The sequence below is a fragment of the Coregonus lavaretus genome (genome assembly GCF_964263955.1).
Source record: "Coregonus lavaretus genome assembly, chromosome: 4".
Lineage (NCBI taxonomy): Eukaryota > Metazoa > Chordata > Actinopteri > Salmoniformes > Salmonidae > Coregonus > Coregonus lavaretus.
This window is the reverse complement of record NC_139991.1, coordinates 3,919,024-3,931,422: the sequence shown is the minus strand read 5'-3', so window position 1 is coordinate 3,931,422 and position 12,399 is coordinate 3,919,024.

Genomic DNA, 12,399 nt, shown 5'->3' with positions numbered 1-12,399 from the left:
CTCCGGAACTGGCCATGAAGTGACTGCTGATACTTTGGCAGGATCCATTTGGATACTTCCCTCTGCCACTATGTACCCCAGGAAGGCCACTGTCTTGACGTGAAACTCACATTTCTCTGCCTTGGCGTAGAGGGAATTCTCCAGAAGACGATGAAGGACTTGCTGGACATGGCGGGTGTGTTCAGACAGGTTTCTGGAGTAGATTAAGATGTCATCCAGGTAAACGAAGACAAACTTGTTTAACATGTCCCGCAGTACATCATTCACTAGAGCCTGGAACACAGCAGGAGCATTGGTGAGGCCAAAAGGCATAACCAGATACTCGTAGTGGCCTGTTGGTGTATTGAATGCGGTTTTCCATTCATCTCCCTCCCGGATCCGCACTAGGTGGTAAGCGTTTCTGAGATCCAACTTGGTAAAAACAGTGGCTCCCTGGAGCAACTCAAAAGCAGAGGTGAGCAGAGGCAGAGGGTAACGGTTTTTCACTGTGATGTCGTTGAGTCCCCTGTAGTCGATGCAGGGGCGAAGAGATCCGTCCTTCTTCCCCACAAAGAAGAAGCCAGCACCAGCAGGAGATGAAGATGAACGGATTAATCCTGCGGACAGAGAGCCATTGATGTAGTCCTCCATGGACTTTCTTTCAGGAGCAGACAACGAATAAAGACGACCCTTTGGAGGAGCTGTTCCAGGGAGGAGGTCGATGGCACAGTCGTACGGTCGGTGAGGGGGCAGAGATGTGGCTCTTGCTTTGTTAAACACCTCTCTGAGACCATGGTAGCATTCTGGGACATTGGAGAGGTCAGGAGCGGAGTTAGTAGGTACTGGCCGAGGGGGTAGTGCGGCAGCAAGCAGGCAGGTTCGGTGGCAGTCCTCTCCCCACTCCCTGATCACCCCGGTCACCCAGTCGAGCTGAGGGTTGTGCCGGCGGAGCCATGGGTAACCCAGGATGAGGGGTTGGCCTGGAGAGGGGAGCAGGTGAAACTGGATAGTTTCTTGATGGTTTCCGGACAGACCCATCGAGACCGGGGCCGTGACATGAGTGACCGATCCGAGTAAGTGTCCGTCCAGTGCCCGGGCAGGAATAGGAGGTGTCAAACGGAGGTTCTCCAGTCCCAGTTGGCGTGCCAGCTTGATGTCCATTATGTTGGCTTCGGCGCCAGAATCCACCAGAGCAGCCAGGGTGTGAGTTGAGTCAGAGAGGCGGAGGTGAACTTGCAGCAGGGGTTTGCGGTCGGAGGACTGGATGGTCATTGAACTCAACCGGACTCCCCCTATGCCCGGTGAGCTTCGGCCCTTTAAAGGGCAGGTTACCACACGATGTCCATCACCTCCACAATAGAGGCAGAGGTTTGAGGTGAAGCGGCGCTGGCGCTCTGCAGGAGTGAGGGAGGCTCGCCCAATCTCCATAGGCTCAGACTGATCAAGCTGACCTGGGTGAGTGGCAGTAGATGACAGGAGCCCAGTCGGATCTCTCCGAATGCCGGTAGTAGGTGGACCTTGGCGCCCCCTCTCACGACGACGGGTCTGTATCCTTCTGTCGATCCTGACAGTCAGTGCGATGGCTTCATCAAGAGTGGAAGGCAGTTCATGGGAGACCAACTCGTCCTTGATATAGTCAGCCAAACTATGGAAGAACGCGTCCACCAACGATGGTGTGTTCCAAGAACTTTGTCTAGCCAGGGTTCGGAAGTCGATGGAATGGTCTGCGACTGTACGTCTGCCTTGTCGAATACTGAACAGTTCACGAGACGCCTCTGCAGTGGGTGAATCCAGGTCAAACACCTTCAGCATCTCCTCAGCAAACAGGTCGAAGGTTGCACATGCGGGGGTTTGACGTTCGAACTCTGCTGTTCCCCAGAGTCGAGCTCGGCCCGTCAGGTGAGTGATGGCATACCCAACTTTAGCCCCCTCCGTGGCGAAGGTCCTTGGCTGCAAGGAGAACTGAAGTCGGCAGCTAGTCAGGAATGGCCGGACCTGGGTTGAATCGCCGTTGAACCGCTCGGGGTTTCCAATCTTGGGTTCCGGAGCAGCGGCTGCAATGACCGGGGCAGGTAACTCGGGGGCTGGGCTGGTGGGCAGACTGGCTGGGGTAAGGTTGGTGAGGAGTTGAATGATCATGGCGAGTTGTTGTTGCTGCTGCTGGAACTGCTGCTCATGCTCATCGGTTTCCATGTCGGGGAAAGTGTGCGCTGAGTCCATAATGGTCAGATCGTACTGTCACGGTTCAGACAGACGACCAGAGGACCACAATTGCGTCACACCAGAAAGTTTATTAAACTTAAGGGGAAAAGGGAAGTAGGGAGTGAATGAAGGCTCCAGGGGTAACAGGGATCCCGTCCAATGCGCTGGGTCTGTGCCCCCCCCAGTGGCAGCGATGCGTCCTATGAAGCCGGTGGTGGGTGGTCCAGAAGTCCGGGATTGAAGAGTAGTCAGGAGTCGTAATGGCAGAAGCAGGTCTGGATCTCCTGAGGCAGAAGAGTGTCCAAAAAACAGGCAGGTCCGGGGTCACAAAACCAGGGTGAGCCAGAAGCGCGAGCAAACAGGTTCCGGGTGTGAGCTTTGCAGACGATCTGACACCGGAGAGCTGAAAGACAGGGCCTTAAATACTGGGAGAGGTAGTGGGTAATGCAGCGCAGCTGGCAGAGTAATTAGAGCAGAGCAGAGCAGGGACAGGTGGAGCTAGTTAGGCTGAGTAGAGAGAGTGGTGAGCAGAGTGGAAGAAAATTAAGGTGGTAACCCGGTGGAGTGAGAGGCCCATGACAAGATTAGGTCTTCCACATGCTTTTACGATGTAGGGGCAACAAACAGTACATAGCATTGTTTTTTACATATCCAAGCAAACATCCTCATTTTTATTCTAAACTAATTATAGCATCTGTAATCAAGTTTAGTATTGTCTTATACAATTGTGATGTCTTGAAAGGTTTGTTTTTGTTTCATGGATGACTGCTGAAATCGATTTGTACTATTACTGCTACTACTACTACTACTAATAATAATAATAATAATAATAATAATAATAATAATACCACTACTACTACTAATACTACATATTTCCTCCTGAAATTCATTACATTCAAGTTACTGTCGATTCAAGCGGAATATCTAATTCTCTGCCTACAGTAATTGATTCATTCTCACGTGAAACGTGTGCTAATTTCCCCAAGTACTGTAGCAGCAGTACATTGCATGTCAAATGGCATTATTGATCCTGTGGAAAGTTAGATGTGTGCTGCAGGGAAATGAGTCCTCTGGGGACGCAGAGGATTCCCCACTGTTACTATGGTTCCTCTGAGATGCCTCTTGACCACTCCACTGTATAATCTACAGTATCAAATCTACAATTGACCCACCGAGGCTCTAGAAACACTACAGTCCTCATAGTGCCATCGTTCCCCTCTGGACGAGACTGTTACACTATTTCAATCATCTCTAAGAGGGAGGGAAAAGTGGAGGAGTGCAAGTGCAGGAGATTGAGAGAGACAGAGAGAGGGAGACGGTGAGAGAGGGAGAGAGAAGAAATGAGAGAAAGCGAGAGAGAGAGAGAGAGAGAGAGAGAGCGAGGGAGAGAGAAGGAATGAGAGCGAGCGAGAGAGATAGAATGAGACACTATAAGACATAGTTAATGAGTCCTGCAAGCATTTTGTGTGCGAGGTGTGGAAGTGCTGAGCAGAGGTGAGACCCGCAGTGCTCATTGTCGAGAAATGTGCACTGCTGAGGCCAGCTCGGGAGCCACACAGGAATCACAATTAGACATAATTACAGCTGGAAAGCTCTGGAAATTGGTCTATATTGGTCCAGCTCTTCTCTTTTCCCGTCTGCTCTGATAGCTAGCTTCATTTATCTACAATGACCACACTTAAATCATAATTAAGCCATATTTGTTGAGCTGTTCAGGCAAGCCCTCAGGCTGAAGTGTGTGTATGTGTGTGTTAAAAGGTGTCGTTCAGCTAAAGGATAACAACATCTGGTAGTGGATAAAAGCCCATAACAACCAAAGAGGAGTTTTGTAACGATGAAGAATGTCTTGTTTTTTACATGGAATTAGAGGGAATAGCTATTCACATTGCCATTTCATTCTAATAGCAAGAGGAGGGAATGAATGTAGTCCTGTGTTCCCTTTGTCAGCAGTTGTAGTGTGTTGTGTTGACATGTGGCAAACAACCATTTTGTCACATCGCTGTGCTGTGTCATTGAGCCTCACAAATGTCATAGGCTGGACAATAGAACGAGTGAAAATTCACCCAAGGCTGAAAAACGGCAACAGAACGTTGGCTAAGTTGGAACACTAGCGCGAGCGAACCCATAGCAAATGAGTTGAATCGAACGTTCGCAGAGCCTATTTTGACTGGAATGATGCTTAGAATTCCATTTAGCCTAAATGGCACAGAAAATCTATCCCTTTTCATATTACCACTACAATCTGTTCTTACGACAAAACTGAAAAGAAAAAACCATCCGCACCTCGATGGTGTCAACTGTCTGCGTAATGAGGAAGTAGGGAAAAAATGAAACCTTCTGACTATTTCTGGTCTAGTGATCGATGACAACCGAGCTCGCTGCCCAGACTTACATAATTACAAAGAGGAGATTCTCCTGATTAAAATGGTGTCCGACTTGAAAAAATCAAAATATACACGTTGAGAGATATTTGGCTAAATAGACCGGCATGCTTCTCCATAGGAAAACAATGGGCAGAGCTCAGGGTTCCAAGGGCAAAAATTATTTTGGGGCTAGCATTTGATGACAACCGAGCTCGCTGCCCAGACGTACATAATTACAAAGAGGAGATTCTCATGATTAAAATGGTGCCCGACTTGAAAAAATCCAAATCTACACATTGCGAAATAGACAGACATACCTATATTTCCCCTATAGTCCATAACAATGGGACGACCTCAGAGTTCCATGAGTCATTTTTTGTTGTTCTTAACGTTTTAACTACCAGCGTGGGCAGGTCTCTTTGCCAACAATAGCGAAGCAGGCATTGACGTAGAATAATGGGCTGGGAATAGAACGTTCTGAAAGCGAGTTGGTGCCACGGTGCTCAATAGAACTAATAGGAGCTGGCAGGGTGAAAAATGCCCTAAAATAAGGCCTGTTTCTTTGTGATTACTTCAAAACTACGACAAGCAGCTGGGACATATGGTAATATTATGAAACTGGGCTCCACAGCGGATGCAATGAACTAGATTTATCAGATAAAAACATTGTTAAAAATGTCATGTGTTCAGCCTACAAATGATCAGTTGGGCACATTTCAAAATATGAAATATTCAAGATAAATTCCACAGTAAATCCAAGCTTGTTATAAAAGTACTATCCCCACCAGAACGAGTCCAGGTAGTTTATAGCTGGAACATTGAATGGTGGTCTGTATTTATTTGTTGTCTGTTCACAAGAACCACTCTAAAATTGTATTTGATGTACACAGATACAGCCAAGAATGAAAGCTTTGTGTGGGATTTGAGAGGCATACAGTGACACACAGTGCTGAAATTACAGAAAAATTGAACACTTCTTGCTTTTAAGGACTGATTTCTATTCATTCAAACCGCCATATTCACCAGCCCCCCCCCCCCCCCCCCCCCAGCCGACCATCCTTGTCCTGGCCATGGCCCTGTTCTGTCTTTCTCTGGCCTTGGAGGCCTGCAGTCAAAGCCTCAAAGCCTGGCCTTTAAGAATTGGTGATGGCAGCTGAGAGTGTAACTGTGAACAGAATGCAGAGTGTTCTCTCCTCTCCTCTCTCCAGCCCAGTCTATTTTAATTGTGTTGACCTAGAGAGTCCCTCACGGAGCAGAAACTCCTCCAACTGGAGAGCTGAGTGAAGTGAAGCTGACCACAATTAGCCTAAAACAGAAAATAGCACTGCACAATGCATTGATTACCCCTACAATGATTTTTCTTTGTTTCTTTGTGTGTGCAAAAATAGAGAAGGATACCTGGAATACATTCAATTCATTCTTTATAGATGCAGAGCCCATATCCACTTTGTATATCTCTTTGCTTTACTGATTTATCAAGCAGTTTTTCTTGACTCTCCGCCTGTCATTGTCTCCTTATTGCTAATGTTACCCTGACCCTGACCCATTTTCTCTGTTCTCAGCAAAAATCAAATATTTCCAAATACGTTTTCAGAATCCTATCTATGAACTTCTCTTTCTTTCTGTGTGGATGCAGGGCTTGTTTTCCTTTGCCAAACTAGATTTTTATCAAATTGACTATATTAATACATCTAGCCTGAATAAAGCCTCTTTAAAATAAACTCAGCTCTAGAAGTCGGTGCAACAGTACACAATTTGCGTACATTTCCATGCAGTGGGATACATAGCTTAGAGACAACATTTCTATTGAATATAGATTTAGTCTATATTATGCATGCAGCAGTGTTGAATAAATCATGTTTGTGCCTTTGCTCTCTGCTTCTCTTCTGATCTGAGGCATTGGCGATATAAATCCATCTGTCGCTTGATAGAAGAAAATGGAAATCACAGCCCCTCTGCATATCATATCTAATTGGGCAGGGTCTTCAAACGTCTCTGCCTGCGAGATGTATCTTTATCAGATAGATAACATGGCCCTCTGATTTCATAACCCTCTGTCATTCAGAGGAGAGGATCCCGGCATGGGCGTCAGGCAGTATGAGTATCTATGTGCTAGGAACATTAGCATCTGGGCAATAAAGCATACTGCACTGCACTCTTGCAGACATCCCACTAGCACTAGCTCATCCACTGTACTGTACCTCATCCAGACATGATGTGTTAGCTCTGTACAGTATTAGCCTGCTCTGAGGGTACTAGGGGGGAAAGGGGGATACCTAGTCAGTTGCACAACTGAATGCATTCAATCGAAATGTGTTTAATGCATTTAACCAAACCCCTCTGAATCAGAGCGGTGCGGGGGACTGCCTTAATCGACATCCACATCATTGGGGAGCAGTTGTTGTTGGGGGTTAGCTGCCTTGCTCAAGGGCAGAACGGCAGATTTTTCCACTTTACTACAGTATGTCTGAGTACATACACACTGTATGAGTCCTCAGGCTTCCTGCTGGGAGGATCCTGCTCCTTATGGCTCTTGTGGCGCACAGACAAAAAGAGCTGCGAAATCAAATATTCTGCTTCATGGTCGTGTCGCTGACTAGGGCACTGTCCATGGTCTAGCAAGCTTTAATTGCATCCATGTAATGTACATTTGCTCCCTAATAGCAGCCCATCAAGCGTAATGTACACATTAATGTAAGGAGCCAGCATGGCTTCAACAGTCAGCAGGACCAGAAGGTGTGAGGGATTGTGGGATTGTGATGGAGGCTGGAACTCTGACTGATTCAGCTCATCTCATCAAATAAAATGTATTGGACGCGTGCACATGTTTTGCAGATTCTATCGCAGGTGCAGCGAAATGCTTGTAACTTTTAGTGTGTGTATGTGTGTGTTTGTGTGTGTGTGTGTGTGTGTGTGTGTGTGTGTGTGTGTGTGTGTGTGTGTGTGAGAGAGAGACAGAGTACGTGTGAGAGTAGGCTTAATTTAACACCACATCATGAAGCATGGTGGATGATAGGATCAGATGTTATAGTGGTGTATGCAGTTTTATCATTCAATTTGGAAAATCCTAAACCGCCATCTGTCGTTTCCTCTATAAATTTGTCATGGCTTTTAGAAAATGCACACAAAGTATGAGAATGACCAAATTTAGTGTTGTACTTAGTTCTGATAAGTATAGTGAGTCCAGTTAAGGTAATGGTCAGATTGTTTTTTTAACGTCACAGATTGATTTAAGTATATTGCTATTATTTTGCCATATTGCCATATTGCTATTATACTGCCAGATTGTGACGGATACTAAGACCACCATTATATAGATTTTAAACAACTCCAGGGATCTTAATATTTCATCGCTTCTTATGGTCTTTAAACTCAGGGGGAGAATGGGAGCCACCACAACTCACATTAAGTACCTTGCTGCTCGACATTAAACTGTGCATACAAAACGTTACTAGTGTCTTTGTAGTAGGGCTAATCAGCAATTTGGAGAAGCGCTGTGTTTAGATGGGCCCTATACTATAGCTGTGACAATCCTATTAAGAAAACACTGTGTGCTGTTAGTGTGACAGAAATTGGCTGCAAGTAGCCTGGCAGCTCTCCAAGCATGATTCAAGGTGAAGGCCCAAACGCAGGGATTTAACTTACTGTCCAACAGCCAGATCGATACTGGCATATGCGAGGCATAAACCACGTAGGCTGTAGTTTAATGTGCTACTATATAATGAAAAGAAATGGAAATAAAGGTTGTTGTGGTGTTTGGGTTGTAGTGATTTTGAAAGCCCTCCGCTCAGGTCAGGATGGGATAGGAGGCAGGGGGAGTGATACTGTGTGTGCTGAATCCTAACGACGTCTGCTCTCACAGAACAAAGGAGAGAGATCACAATCACGTCTGTTCACATCCTTCACCATGGCACCCCATCCTCACCAGGCCTTATCAACAACAAAGAATTTGAGGGATGGCTCAATGAGCAACAACAGCAGAAAATGTATGCACAGTCTTTATTAGGGTTTTTTCAATTTCAGACAGACACAGTCCTGGACAACGTAGATTTGAGACACAGATTTGATCATATTATGCATTGTGCTTGTAAAGGGGTGAGAATGAATAAACAGATGAGGGAAGTTTTTTACAACGTTGATACATTTCCTGAGCCTGTGGCGTTGTCTGAGAGGCTGTTGTGAAAGGCTAGTTAGTACAATAGAGAAAGAAGGAGGAAGGAGGGTAGGATGGTATCTCAGGTTAGTGTTTGCGCCATGGAAAGAATTATAGTTCATATCACGGGCGCAGTGCTCATGTTGTCGTTTTTGTTAAATTCTTGTTCACTTTCTTTTATCTTTTAATGCACCCATTCGTCTCATTGTCTAACACTGGGATTTAAAAAATAAGGCAACATCCCATTTTCTGTGCCAGGGTGAATAAATCACAACCTCTCTTCTTCAGAATTTCTCAAAATGTCTTAATTTATCTAAATCCTCCAACTACAGTGCATTCAGAAAGTATTCAGACCCCTTCCCTTTTTCCACATTTTGTTACGTTACAGCCTTATTCTAAAATATACACTACCGTTCAAAAGTGTGGGGTCACTTAGAAATGTCCTTGTTTTCGAAAGAAAAGCAATTTTTTTGTCCATTAAAATAACATCAAATTGATCAGAAATACAGTGTAGACATTGTTAATGTTGTAAATGGCTATTGTAGCTGGAAACGGCAGATTTTTCATGGAATATCTACAGAGACATACAGAGGCCCATTATCAGCAACCATCAGTCCTGTGCTGCAATGGCACGTTGTGTTTGCTAATCCAAGTTGATCATTTTAAAAGGCTAATTGATAATTAGAAAAACCTTTTGCAATTATGTTAGCACAGCTGAAAACTGTTGTGCTGATTAAAGAAGCAATAAAACTGGCCTTTTTGAGACTAGTTGAGTATCTGGAGCATCGGCAATTGTGGGTTCGATTACAGGTTCAAAATGGCCAGAAACAAATAACTTTCTTCTGAAACTCGTCAGTCTATTCTTGTTCTGAGAAATGAAGGCTATTCCATGCGAGAAATTGCCAAGAAACTGAAGATCTCGTACAACGCTGTGTACTACTCCCTTCACAGAACAGCGCAAACTGGCTCTAACCAGAATAGAAAGCGGAGTGGGAGGCCCCGGTGCACAACTGAGCAAGAGGACAAATACATTAGAGTGTCTAGTTTGAGAAACAGGCGCCTCACAGGTCCTCAACTGGCAGCTTCATTAAATAGTACCCACAAAACACCAGTCTCAATGTCAACAGTGAAGAGGTGACTCCGGGATGCTGACCTTCTAGGCAGAGTTGCAAAGAAAAAGCAATTTCTCAGACTGGCCAATAAAAAGAAAAATTAAGATGGGCAAAATAACACAGACACAGGACAGAGGAAGATTGGAAAAAAGTGTTATGGACAGACAAATTGAAGTTTGAGGTGTTCGGATCACAAAGAAGAACATTTGTGAGACGCAGACCAAATGAAAAGATGCTAGAGGAGTGCTTGATGCCATCTGTCAAGCATGGTGGAGGCAATGTGATGGTCTGGGGGTGCTTTGGTGGTGGTAAAGTGGGAGATTTGTACAGGGTAAAAGGGATCTTGAAGAAGGAAGGCTATCACTCCATTTTGCAACGCCATGCCATACCCTGTGGAAGGTGCTTGATTGGAGCCAATTTCCTCCTACAACAGGACAATGACCCAAAGCACAGCTCCAAACTATGCAAGAACTATTTAGGGAAGAAGCAGTCAGCTGGTATTCTGTCTATAATGGAGTGGCCAGCACAGTCACCGGATCTCAACCCTATTGAGCTGTAGTGGGAGCAGCTTGACCGTATGGTACGTAAGAAGTGCCCATCAAACCAATCAAACTTGTGGGAGGTGCTTCAGGAAGCATGGGGTGAAATCTCTTCAGATTACCTCAACAAATTGATAACTAGAATGCCAAAGGTCTGCAAGGCTGTAATTGCTGCAAATGGAGGATTCTTTGACAAAAGCAAAGTTTGAAGGACACAATTATTATTTCAATTAAAAATCATTATTTCTAACCTTGTCAATGACTACATTTCTTATTCATTTTGCTATATTTCCTATTCAAACTAATTTCATGTATGTTTTCATGGAAAACAAGGACATTTCTAAGTGACCCCAAACTTTTGAACGGTAGTGTATATATTTTTTAAATGTCCTAATCAATCTACACCCAATACCCTATAATGACAAAGTGAAAACAGGTTTTTAGCAAATGTAGCAATTTGGGGTTTTTTAAGACTCAGAATTGAGCTCAGGTGCATCCTGTTTCCATTGATCATCCTTGAGATGTTGCTTCAACTTGAATGGAGTCCACCTGTGGTAAATTCAATTGTTTGGACATGATTAGGAAAGGCGCACACCTGTCTATATAAGGTCCCACAGTTGACAGTGAGATTGAAGGATTTGTCCATAGAGCTCCGAAACAGGATTGTGTTGAGGCAAAGACCTGTGGAAGGGTACCAAAATATTTCTGCAGCATTTAAGGTCCCCAAGAACACAGTGGCCTCCATTTTTAAATTGAAGAAGTTTGGAACCACCAAGACTTTTCCTAGCGCTGGCCGCCCAGCCAAACTGAACAATCGGGGGAGAAGGGCCTTGGTTAGGGAGGTGACCAAGAACCCAATGGTCACTCTGACAGAGCTCCTGAGTTCCTCTGTGGAGATGGGAGAACCTTCCAGAAGGACAACCATCTCTGCAGCACTCCACCAATCAGGCCTTTATGGTAGAGTGGCCAGAAGGAAGCCACTCCTCAGTAAAAGGCACATGACAGCACACTTGGAGTTTGCCAAAAGGCATCTAAAGGACTCTCAGACCATGAGAAACAAGATTCTCTGGTCTGATGAAACCAAGATTGAACTCTTTGGCCTGAATGCCAAGCGTCACGTCTGGAGGAAACCTGGCACCATCCCTACGGTGTAGCATGGTGGTGGCAGCAGGAGTGAGTGACTTCGGGACAAGTCTCTGAATGTCCTTGAGTGGCCCAGCTAGAGCCCGGACTTGAACCTGATCGAACATCTCTGGAGAGACCTGAAAATAGCTGTACAGCGACGCTCCCCATCCAACCTGACAGAGCTTGAGAGGATCTGCAGAGAAGAATGGGAGAAACTCCCCAAATACAGGTGTGTCAAGCTTGTAGAGTCATACCCAAGAAGGCTTGAGGCTGTAATAGCTGCCAAAGGTGCTTCCACAAAGGACAGAGTAAAGGGTCTGAATACTTATGTAAATTAGATATTTTTTAAAATGTTTTTTTTATATAAATTTGCAAATATTTCTGGAAAATAGTTTTTGGTTTGTCATTATCAGGTATTGTAGATTGATGAGGGGGAAAAACAATTGAATCCATTTTAGAATAAGGCTGTAATGTAACAAAATGTGGAAAAAGTCAAAGGGTCTGAATACATTCCGAATGCACTGTTTATCAGCCAACACAAGAGGATCTCTAGATATGATTCTTCCTGAATAAAATTATGAGTAATAACAGCTCAAACAAGAGGTCACGTAAAGATGGAGGTTGTTTGTTAGGGTGTTAGGATGTTAGAACAGACCACTGCACTGACCTACTGACTGTCACACCACCGCACTGCACTCAGTACTCAGTACAGCAGTATACTCTAATTCATGTTTACATTACATTACATTCAATGGTTTCAGTCAATGTTCAATGGTTTCAGTCATTCGTTCTTTGAACCATCTAACCTGGAATGAAATGCAATATTTTATTTATCTGGCTGTTACATAGTTCATGAGCCCTATTCCCCCCCCTATTGTTTTAACTATTTCAGACTGATCTTCCATACAGTAGTGCTGTCTCCACAT